A 14,185-nucleotide genomic window follows, 5' to 3' on the forward strand; every position below is an offset into this window, starting at 1 on the left:
AGATGATTGCTGGTCATCCATGCAAATACTGCGGAGAGGCATTCTTTCAGAGTGATTTCAGCATTCGAAGCATTTTTGTCCAATGTTAGAACCAACTGGGTATCGTCGGCGTATGCGATCAAGTCAATGCCAAACGAGGAGATTAGTTTCATCAGGGGAACCATATAAAGATTGAACAATGTGGGGCTCAAGCTTGAGCCCTGTGGAACCCCTGTTGTCAGCATTTTCTCCTCGGAGCGGAATTGACCCAGCATGATGACCTGACGCCTGTGTGCTAGAAAACTTCTGAACCATTCGAGAACGGTTCCTGCTATGCCCGCGTTTGCTAGGCGATGTAAAAGGATAGCATGGGATACCGTGTCGAATGCTGCAGAGAGATCTAAAAGGATCAGGACGGCCTTCTTGCCCTGATCCAATGCAGCTCGAATGGTTTCGGTGGTAGAAAGAAGGGCTGATTCGGTAGAGTGGTGTGCCCTAAAACCCGCTTGGCATGGATGGAGGGTTTCATTCTCCTCCAAAAAAGTCATCAGTTGTTTATTTACACAGGATTCGGTCAGTTTGCATAGAATTGGGAGAAGCGAGATAGGGCGTAGGTTGGTAAGAGTAGCTGGATCTTTGATAGCTTTCTTTTGTAGGGGTCTGACTGCTGCCACTTTCCAATTTGAAGGAATATCGCCTAAGGCGAGAGAGGCATTAATAATGGAATTTATTCCGGGGTTAACTTCTTCTACTATTGCTCTTAGCAACGTAGGTGGACATGGATCAAAAGGGGATCCAGATTTCATTGTCGATATCGCCTTATGCGTATCTTCCAGACTGATGTGGTCAAAGGTTTCCCAACCGGGTTTTTGAAGGCTTGAATTGACCTTGACCTCGACTTTCTCTTGCGAAAAGGTGGAAAATCTTTCTTGATAGTCACTATTTTCTGAGAGAAGTAGTCAGCTATCTTATCGCATAGGTTCTGTGAAGGTGCGATATCTTGTGTTAATGCCTTGGGATTTCTGAAACTATTCACAGTATTGAATATTTCTTTTTGTTTATTGCCTGTCACTTCAATCTATGCCGTATAATACTCGGCTTTAGCATTTTTGATAACGGCATGGTATTGTTTCCGCCCTATCTTATATGTTCTTTGATCCTCTTGTTCATAGTGGCGTCGCCACTATCGCTCTAAGGTTTTCACATTGATCAACATTTCTTTGAAAGGGCCTGTAAACCATGGTGCCGAGTGCTTTCCTTTATTGGATTTAGAGCCTGCTCTTGTGGTTGTAATCTTCTGTAGTAGGGGATCTCTGTGTATAGTCATAATCTAGTGAATAGTCCCGCCCATGTGCGTGGACCCCGGCAATCAAAAATAATCTCTTAAGTTGTCAAAATAATGCAGAAACTGCAAAGACACTTAAGAGAGAATTTAAAGACAAATAATGCAGCCTATATCCACAGGCTACACTGTCCAGTACTTCAACTAGAAATTCCACCAAAAATCACCACACACAGCACAGCCTGCTAGTTTCTACCATAGAGAAACTTGCCTCCCCCAGTCAAAGACCCAGGAATGATAGAGAGGAAGGCAGGGACAGACAAGCCCCATAGGCTGCCATTATGTGGCTTAAATAGGATACTGTGCCTTTAAGAGAACTTTCCAGAACTTCTCCCAGTATCCCAGAATGCATAGCAGGTCCCTCTACTTTCAGTTCTTTTTTCCGGCTCCTGCTTACAGGACCCTGGCATTGAGCTCTCCCTTTTGCAAGGGTTTATTGAATTCGTTTTTTTGCACTTTTAACTTTTAAAAGTGTTGCAGTTACTGCTTGGTGTTCTCTTCTCACTTTTGTGCTGTTTTTAGGCGTTTTGGGGCTCCGAAATGCCTGGCCTTTTTGTCAAGTGCCCAGCATGTGAGAGGAAGAAGGCCAAAAGCGACCCCCATGATGTCTGCATCGTGTGCCTTCCAGAAGATCATGGCCCTGAGGAGTGTGTTATCTGCCAGCAACTTTCTGCTAGGACCCTCAGGGACAGATTGAAGATCAGGCTGGCTGGCCTGGAGGATAGGCGCCAACGTGCTGCAGGTGGGTCTGGGCAGCCTGGGAGGGATCCCTCTGCCTCTGCTGAGGCCCCTGGGGGGCTCCCCAGGGGCAGGAAGTCCAGCCAACGATCCCATTCTCCGTCGGCGTCGATGGCATCGACGACGGCGTCGAGAGGGATGACGACGGAGTGCTCCCCCTCTCCCCGGGGCTCCGGGTCGAGACGGCGCGACGGCTCGACGGCGAAGGAGAAACCGACGTCGAGGCCGCCGTCGACGTCATCGTCTTCGTCGACGTCGAGATCATACCGGCGCCGACGCTCGCCGTCGAAGCGGCGCCGACGCTCGCCGTCGAGGCGACACCGTCGGTCGTCGTCGAGGCGACACCGTCGATCTCCGTCGCGGCGACACCGCCGATCGACGTCGAGGGGCTCCTCGACGTCGGGAACATCAAGGCGACGGCGGCGCTCGTCGTCGAGGGCGGACCGCCCGACGTCGAGAGGACGACGAAGGTCGACGTCGAGGAGTCGACGTTCGACGCCGAGGACGAGGCGGTCGACGCCGAGAAGACGGCGCTCGACGCCGGAGTCCAGGAGATGTCATTCGACGCCGGAGAAGCGTCGTTCTGCGTCCAGCAGACAGCGGTCAGCGTCGGGGAGCAGGTCACCCGCTCCAAAACGGCGAAAAAGGGACTCTAGTCCCAGGAGTCACGCTGCCTCCAGTGGTGGTCGCAAGAGGAAGAGGTCGCCTGCGGATGGGGATGGCTCTCCGCGCCCCTCGCCTGGAGGGACACCGGGCTCGGTGTACTCGGAAGTGTACACTCCGTCCCGGCCCAGGACTCCGACTCCTCCCCCCGTGCCTAAGGAGGACCCTCCGCCCAAACCACCACTGCCTTCAGGGGACACTTCTCCACCTCCGGTCCCTCCGCATGGGCCCGCACCGCAGCCGAAGGTTCCTCCTCCGAGGTCCACTTCCCTGCCGTCCCTGCCTGCTCCTCCCAAGGGGACTCCGAAACCGAAACCCCGGGAGGAACCGAAGACGCCTCGTGATGAGCCGAGGAATACCCCTCCGCGCAAACCGAAGGAGCGCCCACGAGCTGGCAGATCTCGCTCTCGCTCTGGGCGGAAGGACAGATCGAGGCACAGATCATCCACGAGATCGAGGCACCGCCATAGGAGGCGCGAGTCTCGCTCTCACACGAGGTCCTCTGGGACCAGGGATTATTCACCTACCCTATCGGGGTCTCCGGACACCAGAGTGTCCCCGATAGATGACCTGGTGGCCTTTCAGGACGTACTGTTGCGGGGCGCAGCGAAGCTTGGCATCTCCCTGACGGTGCCTACACCGAAGACATCGGTCATCTTCGAGACGCTGCATCAGAGGCATCTGTCTCGTCCTCTCCTGCCCCTGGTGCCGGGCCTGGAAGAACCTGCTATGGCTCTGTTTCTCACCCCGGCTGTGACGAGGGCGGCCCCGTCGAGATTACTTAAGAAGTACCGAGCTCCCGACTCGGATCCGGCTTTTTTGAGAACTGAGCCTCCACCTGACTCCGTCATCGTCACGGCGGCCCGCAAGCAGCATGCCACCACCCCGACCTCCACGGTTCCCCCGGACAAGGAATCGAGATGGATGGACTCGGCAGGAAGGAAAGTTTGTGGTACTTCCGCGACCTCCATGAAAGCGGCGAGTGCCACGGCTTTGTTGGGTCGCTACGACCGCGCCCTCTGGGACTCCCTTGAGCGCTTTGCGGAGCATTTGCCCCGGGAGCAGCGTGAGGACTTCACGGAAGTCCTGAGTGAGGGGATGCTGGTAGCCAACCAGATAAGCAGCGCGGCTGCGGACTCTTCCCTGTTGGCGGCTCACGGATTTTGCCACGGGATCAACCAGCGGCGTCACGCATGGCTCCGGCTTACGTCCCTGAAACCGGACGCACAGCAGAGGGTGGCCAATCTGCCGTTTTCCGGTGAGACCCTCTTCGGGAAACATGCTGATGATGAAATGGCCCGCATGAAGGCAGAGGCCGAAACGCTGACGGCTGTGGGCCTGGAAAAGCCCAAAGAGACCAAGAAGCAGTACCGCCCCTTCCAACGGCGGTTCGGCGGACAGGGCCGAGGTCGAGGACAGGCCTCAGGACACTCCCAGCAGCAGCAGCAGTTCCGGAAGCCGTTCCAGAAGCGGCAGAAGGGCAGGGGAGGCCAGCAGTCGGCTCCGGCGCCCAAGGGCCAGGCGGGGCCTAGGCCCTAGGAACTTACTTCCCCCGGATCCGTTACCCACTCCGGTAGGGGGAAGCATCCAACTTTTTCTGGCAGAGTGGAGAAAAATTACTCAGGACAAGTGGTTGCTGAATATTGTTTGCAATGGATACAGTCTTCGGTTCACCAGCCCTCCTCCAGCTATTCCCCCGGTCAGCTCGCAGTTTCAGCTGCGCGAGCTTCAGGCGGAAGCGGATATCCTGTTGAGGAAAAGGGCGATAGAAGACGTACCTCGGTCTCAGAGAGGAAGAGGTCTGTACTCCCGGTTCTTCCTGGTTCGCAAGAAGGACAAGAACGAGTTCAGGCCCATTCTGGATTTGCGACAGGCAAACAAATGGATTCGCAGAGAAAAGTTCCGCATGCTGTCGTTGCATCAGATTTACCCTCAGTTGCAACAGGGGGACTGGCTTTGCGCTATAGACCTACAGGATGCTTACTTCCATGTGCCCATTGCACACAAACACAGGAAGTTCCTGCGGTTCCAAGTCGGCACCAATCACTATCAATACACAGTACTCCCATTCGGACTGAAGTCTGCGCCGAGAACGTTCTCGAAGTGCATGGCGGTGGTAGCAGCAAACCTGAGGAAGAACGAGGTGTTCGTCTACCCGTACCTGGACGATTGGTTGATCAAGGCATCCTCCTTCTCGGAAGCGCGAGCACACTTCCAGAAGACGTGCGTTCTCTTGAACAAGTTGGGGCTGCACATCAACATGGCCAAGTCTGTCCCGACTCCGGTCCAATGCATACAGTACTTGGGAGCCTCCATCAATACGCTGTCAGCAAGCGTGTCTCCTTCGGAGGAGCGACGATTATCACTCCTTCGGAAGGCTCAGGCTCTCATGGCGTCTCCATCTACAACAGTGAGGACGGTGTCTTCTCTACTGGGATCGATGGCCTCTTGTATCTTCCTGACGCCACACGCACGGCTGCACATGAGACCGCTGCAGGAGTGCTTGGAGGACCAGTGGGATCAGAGGAAAGGATCTTGGGACGACAAGATTCGACTGTCGCTGCATGCTCTTCAGTCTCTGAAGTGGTGGTGTTCGGCGAAGAATCTCCTCAGAGGGGTTCCCTTTCACAAGGACATTCCCACGCAGACTGTCGTGACGGATGCGTCTCTTCTGGGATGGGGAGCGCACTCCGGGACTTTGCAGATTCAGGGCACGTGGTCACCGATGGAGGCCACGTATCACATCAATTTCCTGGAACTCAGGGCTGTTCACTTGGCGCTGAAGGCTTTTCTCCCGTCCTTCCAGACCAACTCTCTGCTTGTACAGACGGACAATACCACCACGATGTATTACCTCAACAAGCAGGGGGGCTCGAGATCGCGCACTCTGTCACAGGAGGCGCAGACGATCTGGCACTGGCTCCTGGCCAGAGGACTGACGATAACGGCCACCCATCTACCAGGTGTGCAGAATGTTCAGGCAGACGCACTGAGCAGACTGCTTCAGGAAAACCACGAATGGGTCATAAACGACGAAGTACTAGGAGAAGTCTTCGCAAGGTGGGGAACTCCAGACGTAGATTTGTTCGCCACCGCCGAAAACAGCAAGTGCAGAGACTTCGCCTCCAGGTACTTCCAGCAAGGGACGCTGGGGAATGCGTTATGGATCAACTGGACGAACGGCTTTCTGTACGCCTTTCCTCCCATTCCCCTGATTCCGGCGGTACTCATCAAGCTGGCCCGGTCCAGAGCTCGGATGATACTCATCGCCCCGGAGTGGCCCAGGCAGTGGTGGTTCACGGACCTTCTTCACCGGTCTCTCCTTCCTCACATTCGGCTGCCGTGCAGGCCGGACCTTCTCACGAAGTTCGGGGGACGGATGTTACACCCCAACCTCTCGTCTTTGAGTTTGGCGGCATGGCTCCTGAGATAGTGCAATATGGCCATCTGAATCTGCCCGATGACTGCATGGACATACTGAAGGAGTCTAAGAGACCTTCCACTCGGACTTCATATGCTTACAAGTGGAAGAGGTTTTGTATCTGGTGCCATTCTAACGACCATGACCCTACGACCTGCAAGGAAGATGTCATCCTTCCTTACCTTTTACATTTGGCGCAGTCTGGCCTTAGTGTCCATTCCATTAAGGTACATCTTGCTGCATTGACTGCCTACAGGAAATGCCCTTCGCAGACTTCCTTTTTCCAGATCCCTGTGATCAAAGATTTCCTGGAAGGTTTGAAGAAAGTGTTCCCTCCTGTCAGGCTTCCCTCGCCTTCATGGGAATTGAACGTGGTGCTGTCCAGATTGATGAAGGAGCCTTTTGAGCCTATTCATAGGGCTTCATTGCAGCACCTGTCCTGGAAGGCGGCGTTCCTCGTGGCCATTACATCGGCCCGCAGGGTGAGTGAAATTCAGGCGTTGTGTTGTAATGAACCTTATACTGTATTTCATGCTGCTAAGGTTGTTATGCGTACTCACCCTAAATTTCTTCCCAAGGTTATTTCTGATTTTCATGTCAACCAGACCATAACTTTGCCTACGTTTTTTGAGAACCCTTCGTCCCCAGCGGAGAGGTCTCTCCATTCTCTGGATGTTAGGAGGGTGTTGAAATTTTATCTGGATAAAACCAAGGATATTCGTAGGTCTGACCAGTTGTTCATCAATTATGGGTCGGTCAGGACGGGTCTTGCGACCTCGAAGCAGTCCATTTCTAGGTGGATTGTGTCCTGCATACAATTGTGTTACCAAAAGGCTAATAAGACCTTAGGAGGTAAGCCTAAGGCTCATTCCACCAGGGGCAAAGCTGCCACGACAGCTCTGCTCCGTAATGTGCCGATTGCGGAAATCTGCAAGGCAGCCACTTGGAAGTCGGTTCATACCTTTGCTAAGCATTACTGCCTGGACGCTGACGCCAGGGCAGACGCTCAGGTTGGGCAGGCTTCGCTGCGGAATTTGTTCGCACAATAGTGGCGTTATGTATTTTTTCTCCACCGCCGCTTTGGTGTGGGGATGGGCTTGCCATTCTATTCACTAGATTATGACTATACACAGAGATCCCCTACTACAGAAGGAGTAGTTTCTGTCCTGTAACTCCAGTTCTGTAGTAGGGGTATCTCTGTTATAGTCATAAGCGCCCGCCCTCCTCCCCGGTGGAGATTTTCATCATGTACTGAATGCGACAGGTCTGACATGCTTCGCCTTCAAAAAAAACTGAAAGTAGAGGGACCTGCTATGCATTCTGGGATACTGGGAGAAGTTCTGGAAAGTTCTCTTAAAGGCACAGTATCCTATTTAAGCCACATAATGTCAGCCTATGGGGCTTGTCTGTCCCTGCCTTCCTCTCTATCATTCCTGGGTCTTTGACTGGGGGAGGCAAGTTTCTCTATGGTAGAAACTAGCAGGCTGTGCTGTGTGTGGTGATTTTTGGTGGAATTTCTAGTTGAAGTACTGGACAGTGTAGCCTGTGGATATAGGCTGCATTATTTGTCTTTAAATTCTCTCTTAAGTGTCTTTGCAGTTTCTGCATTATTTTGACAACTTAAGAGATTATTTTTGATTGCCGGGGTCCACGCACATGGGCGGGACTATTCACTAGATTATGACTATAACAGAGATACCCCTACTACAGAACTGGAGTTACAGGACAGAAACTACTCCTTATTGCCTATTTCATTCATCCAGTCCTCAAATTTCTGGTTGTCAGTGTGTATGTTTCCTGTGAAAGTAGGTTTATTTTCTTTTGCCCAGTTTTGAAGGTCGGGATGTTTGATGATTTTGCCCCAACAGGGTACAGGTTTATCCTTAAAGTTTATATCCTTATTTTTTCTCTGTTTCCTTAATGCTAAAATTAAATTCAATAAATTAGTGGTCCGTCCATATATGTTGTACCGGGGATTTCACATTCATCACCTCAATATTGGTGCCAATACAATCAAGTATGTGTCCTGCTGAGTGAGTGGATTCTGAGATGAGCATCGACTGTCCCAAAACCTGCATGATTTCTTTGAAATCCGCGACGTGTTTATCGTTGGGATCGTCCATGTGAAAGTTTAAATCTCCTAATACAGTAAAATTAGCGAACCTGAGAGTTTGGCCACTAAGTGCTTCCCCTATAGTTTCTAAAAATTGCTTGGCATATCCTGGAGGCCTGTAGAGTAATACCCCAGCAAAGGAAAAGGAGTCTCCTATTTTAATGCAAAAACTTGAGCGTATCTCTGTGTATAATTGCCAAGCCACCGCCATGGTGGACTAGCCTATCCTGCCTCTGAATTAAATAGCCGGCGGGTAAAGCATGGGCTATATCAGGATTCGACCATTCATGTAGCCATGTTTCCGTAATAAATAAACAGTCTAGGGTATTTTCTGTGATAAGGTCATGGATGTGGAGAGCATTTTTACACATGGAACGTGCATTTATTAGCCCCCCTAGTGTTTAGGGATAACAGCTCCTCTCTTGACCAGATAATTGATGGGGTATAGTGTTTAGCCCTAAGCCCGTCCTTAGCACGGACGGGCGCAGACGGGCAGGACTTTGGCTTGACTTTGGCACGACTATGGCGCGTCCGCTGCGCGGAGGTGTAGCCATCTATTTTTACGCTAATTTCTTGAGCGCTAGAACGCTGGTCCTGGGTCTACCCCTAAGATGGCCGCCGATTTTCTGCTCGATACTACCACCTCACCACTCAGTACCTAACTCGTCTGAGTGCGTGGCATCCAAGGAGCATAAATCAGGTATGGGCACAGTTAAAATTGTAGTAATGCGGCGCAAAACAAGATTTAGTAACGAAAAATAAAACAACAGGAATTAAAACAGTGCAGGCGCAGGCAGTCTTCCGGCTTTCTGCCTCAGGAGCATAGGAAGTCCAATTTCAATTACATTCCACCTCTGTTTCTGTGGGAGTAACCTCTTGCTAACGAAGGCTACAGGTTGACCACAGCCCACTTCATTTAACTTTACTAAGACACCACCCATGCCATTCTCTAAAGCATTTGTAGGCACTACAAATTCCTTCTGAAAGTCAGGAGCCCTGAGTACTGCTGCTGAACACATAGCCTTCTTGAAGTTATCAAAGTTTTTCTGGTAGGCCTATGTCCAAAATACCTTTCTGTGCTGCTTCTTTGAGGCACAGGGTCAGACTGATTTGCATATGGCCATGTCTGAACTGGGGTGGTGTGATGTGCAAAAAAACGAAGGATTTAGGCCCAGATCTCTGTACTGGGGTGAATGTATGGCATTGTTCTACATTCTGTCCATCAACTGTGGTTTTTGCACGCTTCTTTGAAGTGAGCTCTGTTAATGGATCAGCAAAGGTGCTATTTCCCTTAACAAACCTCCTATATTATCCTGTGAGGCCCAGGAATGCTCTTATCTCAGTCTGGTTTTTAGGGGGTTACCAGAGGGGCTGCGCCTTGCTCCCACCAACCATGTCGTACAGATATACCACAGAACCCTCCCCTATATGGTACTTACTGACCTTATTAGTTAGGCCAGCCTGCTGTAGGGCCTTAAGCATGTCCTGAAGGTAGTACCATTGTTCTTCCCAGCTGAAGGTATAGACAGATATGATGTCCAGGTAGGTGGCACAGAATGCCTCCTTCCCAGCCTTTTGACCAACCTCTGAAAGGTGGCTGGGGCATTCTATAAGCCAAAGGGAATCACCCAAAACTTGAAGTGGCCTTCTGGGGTCGAGAATGCAGACCTCTCTTTTGCCCCCTTATTTAGACAAATCTGCCAGTACACTGATATAAGATTAAAGGCACTCAGAAACTTGACAGCGTCTGACCTGTCAATGAGCTACTCCATATGGGGGTCAGGGGTGCATCAGTCTTCTTGAAGGAAGTGAGTCTCCTGTAGTCCACACAGAATCTAAGTACTGGAGTGGTGCCTGGTGGGGCAGCCTTGGGTGCCTTCACCACAGGACGGGTTCAGGAACTGTTGGAGGGCTCAGTCACTCCTACCGCTTGCATCTTGGAAACCTCCTCCTTGATACTGGCCCACAGCTTGTCTGACAACCTATAACTTTTAGTTTTAACAGGAAGACTGTCTCCAGTGTCAATGTCATGGACGCACAGGTATGTGACTCCAGGGGTGAAGGAGAACAGAGAGGGTAGCTGGCCCAGCAGTTGACGAAAGTCACTCTGCCACTCTGGGGTCAGAGTAGAGGAGAGGTTGACACCCTCCACTGATCCAGTGTGCTCTTGGGCAGACAGGAGGTGAGGGAGAGGTTTGCACGCCTTTTCTACTCCTTTATCTGTCACCAGGAGAATGCTTATTTTGGACCTCTCAAAGTTTGGCTTAAGGCGGTTCACGTGGAGCACACATAAGGGCTTCTAGGGCTCTTGAGACCCCCCAGGTAGGTGGACTCTCCCTTCATCTCCTTCACCTCATATGGGCCTGCCCAGTGGTCCTGGAGAGCTCTGGACTCCACAAGCTCCTTGACCTGCACTTTTTGGCCAGGTTTAAACCTTACCAAAGTGGCCTTCTGGTCATACCAGGGCTTCATTACCTTTTGACTGGCCTCAAGATTGCTTTTTGCCTTCTTCCAGATGTGATGCAGCTTGTTGCGGCGGGCCAGTCTATAGCTGACCACATCGGAGGTTTCCTGGGTACTTGCTCCTACCCCTCTCTGGCTAAGAGGTCCCCTAACAGGGTGGCCATAGAGGACATTGAGGGTTCTAAACAGAACCCTTCTGTGGCACCTCCCTGTAGGCAAAGAGAAGGCATGGTAGGAGGACATCCTGCTTATGCCTCATGGGCTAAGTTAGGCTCATTATCATGCCCTAAAGGGTCTTGTTGAGTCACTCCAGAAGACAGTTGGTTTAGGAGTGCGAGGATGTGGAGAACTTATAAGTTAATCATTAAGTGATGACACGCCCTTTCCTTATCATGGAAGTGTAGCACAGCCTGATCCACGTTTGTGATAATAATATTCACGTACTCGATTACTTATACAGATTCATCCAGTTTATTGGCAGTTTTTTCTTCTTAATGCGTCACGCCAAAGAAACAAAGTTACAAAATTTCACGCATCTTCTCTTGCTCAGGAATTGCCCATCTGGGCCTATTCATGGGCACGTAAACAAACTTCATTGCTCCATAATATTAAGTTCACCCAATGCATTCGGTCACTGAAAGACCTTCTTCAGGGGTATCTACAATAATTAAAAAATATATACAGCAAACCACCACAATTGACATTCTATAGAAGTGAAACTTATTGTAAATGTCTTTTTGAACCTCTTTCTAAATCAAAACAATGTGTGTAATCCACCCAGCTTAAATCCACACATGACCACCCACACAAATCCCTTGTCCCCGCACTCTCCCCACATGACAATCACACCCACACCCTTACCTTAGACTACAGAGAACCTCAAAACGATCCAAAACAGATAAACTAAACTTGCACCCTTAATAGTTGTTCCGCCTATATGCCAAGCGCTCAACCCCCGCTTACAAATTCCCCAATCTTCCCTCTCACTCGTGATAGAGCATTTCAACCCCCCTTATTTACCTGATGGTCACTTGCAGCTTCATGAACAATTTACTTGCCCCAGAACTCGAACGCCATACTCAACACGGTCTCCCTGTGTGGTCCTATCTAAATTGAACACCACCTACCCCAACTGTATTACCTTACAGGGTTGTAAGTGTACAGCTGTATATAGTGATTGGTGGCCTGCCGCTGCAGGGGGCTACTCGAGCTGCTCGGCGTTTTTTTGCTGAATTGCCGGTGTGTTTTTTACCTTGTTTTAATTTGTCTACTCCTGCTGGTATAGGGGCTGCTGGGGCTGACTCCTTTGGGCAGAGGCTGATAGTTGGGGTGCAGAAGTGATTCCTCCGCACTCTGTTTCCCGTGTGACATCTTCCGCTCCTCTGATTGGCGGGGACCGTCTGTGCGAGCGGTACCGCCTCTCTGGAAGGTAGCGGTCTAGTTGGGGGCCGTACAGATAAAAGGAGATGCTGACGCGTGCTTGCAGCGGCGTGCCAAAGGCAAGCCCATCTGCGCCCGTCCGCGCTAAGGACGCGCTCAGCGCCGGCCATGCTGCCTCTCCCTTGGCGTACTTGGAACCGGAGAAGGTAGGCCGCTCACTTTGTTATTCTAGTGCAGAACTCCATAGTATTAATAGAGAGGCTAGTTGTAGGGGAGCTCTCTATTTTGCGGAGACCGCCTCTCCACTTCCTACCATGTGGGCTTCTGAACGTTAGATCGTTGCCCAAGCACAGGGTTGAAATCCAGTTACTAATGGAAGTGCATGAGCTTGAAGTGCTGTGCATGACAGAAACCCGTATGCAGCCAGATTGCAACGTCGATCTTGGTTTAGCCTGCCCCCTAGCTATAAAATCCTCCAGAAGCCAAGATCAAAGGGGAGGGGAGGGGGGTTGGGTTGATTTATAAAGAGTCCCTGAACCTGGCTACTATTGACATTGATGGTGTTGTAGGGGTTGAAACCTATGGGTTTGTAATTAAGCGTCCTTGTGGCCAGTCTCTTACAGGGATTATCTGTTACCGTCCTCCGGGGCTATTTAGCGTGCAACAGCAATATTTGTTGCTGGAGATGTTTACCAATATGGCCGCTGCGCATCGTAGACTGTTGATTTTGGGCGATTTTAATCTTTGGGCGAATGGCCTCTTGAACACTAGTTTGGCCAATATTACTCAGTCTTGTGAGGGTCTGGGCCTCTTCCAACGAGTATCTAAGGCCACTCATATTGGAGGGCATATGCTGGATCTCATCTTTTCTGAGGATGAACAAGTGTACATTGGGGAAATCCTACCTATGGACTGGACTGATACATTTTTGATTAAGTTCTATATGAACATTGCCAACCTGGATAAGCGGGGAAGCAATCGGGTGGGTGAATTTTTAGGCAGGGACTGGAAGGCTCTTCTGCGTAAAAGAGCCCAGGACCCGGTGTTTCAGGTGGAGGATTGTTTCTTCCCGGAAGTTCAGGTGGAAGAGAACTACTCCGCCTTCTGTAGGAAAATTACCTTGACTCTTGACTCTTGCGTTCCCCTTAAGAACCTTCGGAGCAGGGGTAGACCCTCCGCCCCTTGGTTCAGTGAAAAGCTAAAAACCCTGAAACATGAAAGTAAACGGGCTGAGAGTAAATGGAGGCATGGTTACCAGGATGTGGACAAGCTGTCCTGGAGACTAAAAATTGCAGAATATACAAAGAGTATCAACCGGTCTAAAGCTGACCATTTTGCCACCTTGATACTTAATGCCCCCAATAGTGCTAGAAGCACTTTTAACATTCTTAACAGCCTGACCAACCCGGACTGCGTTAAAAATGTGATTTCTCCCTCTCAAAGTCTTTGTGATGATCTTGCCAGGTTTTTCTATGATAAAGTCAATAACATTATTATGATCTGGGCGGGGTTCCCCATTCCCCGGCCGGGGTGACTATGCCATTGCCTGCCTTGGAAGATAGTCGCACTGTGGCCGCTGATGTAATCTTGGAGGGGACTAAATTGGGCTCTCTTTCTGAGTTCTCATCCTTGGAACCTGAGGAATTCTGTAGGCTAGCTGATGGTATTGCATCTGGTTCTCCTTTGGACCCACTGCTTTGTAAGATTTAGAAAGAATTTAGAGCAGTGTTGTTCCCCACGCTTCGTCTGATTTGCAATCAGTCTCTCACTGATGGGGTGGTGCCGTCTCAGTGGAAGCAGGCATTGGTGACACCCTTGCTTAAAGAGCCCTCCCTCGATCCGGAGTGTCCTAAAAATTTTAGACCTATCTCTCTCCTACCTTTTCCTGCTAAAATAGTGGAACAGGTGGTGAGTAGCACGCTGTCCAAATATCTAGAACAAGCTAAGCTTTTGGAGGTGGAACAATTTGGGTTTAGACCGGCCCATGGCACTGAAACGGCTCTGGTTACCATGATGGCCGAATTTCGGAGGCGGGCAGACAGGGGGCAGGCAGCTGTACTTATTCTACTTGACCTGTCTGGTGCCT

The 14,185-nt window shown here is 50.7% G+C and overlaps 1 protein-coding gene across 1 annotated transcript in view; it reads left to right on the forward strand.

Moving 5' to 3' along the window:
• ATP8B4 (ATPase phospholipid transporting 8B4 (putative)) overlaps positions 1–14,185 on the forward strand; it is a 3,619,152-nt gene that overhangs the window by 2,076,714 nt on the left and 1,528,253 nt on the right. The gene's annotated exons all lie outside the window — the stretch shown is intronic.

The sequence above is a fragment of the Lissotriton vulgaris genome, chromosome 2_1, assembly GCF_964263255.1.
Source record: "Lissotriton vulgaris chromosome 2_1, aLisVul1.2, whole genome shotgun sequence".
In the NCBI taxonomy this organism is placed as follows: Eukaryota; Metazoa; Chordata; class Amphibia; order Caudata; family Salamandridae; genus Lissotriton; species Lissotriton vulgaris.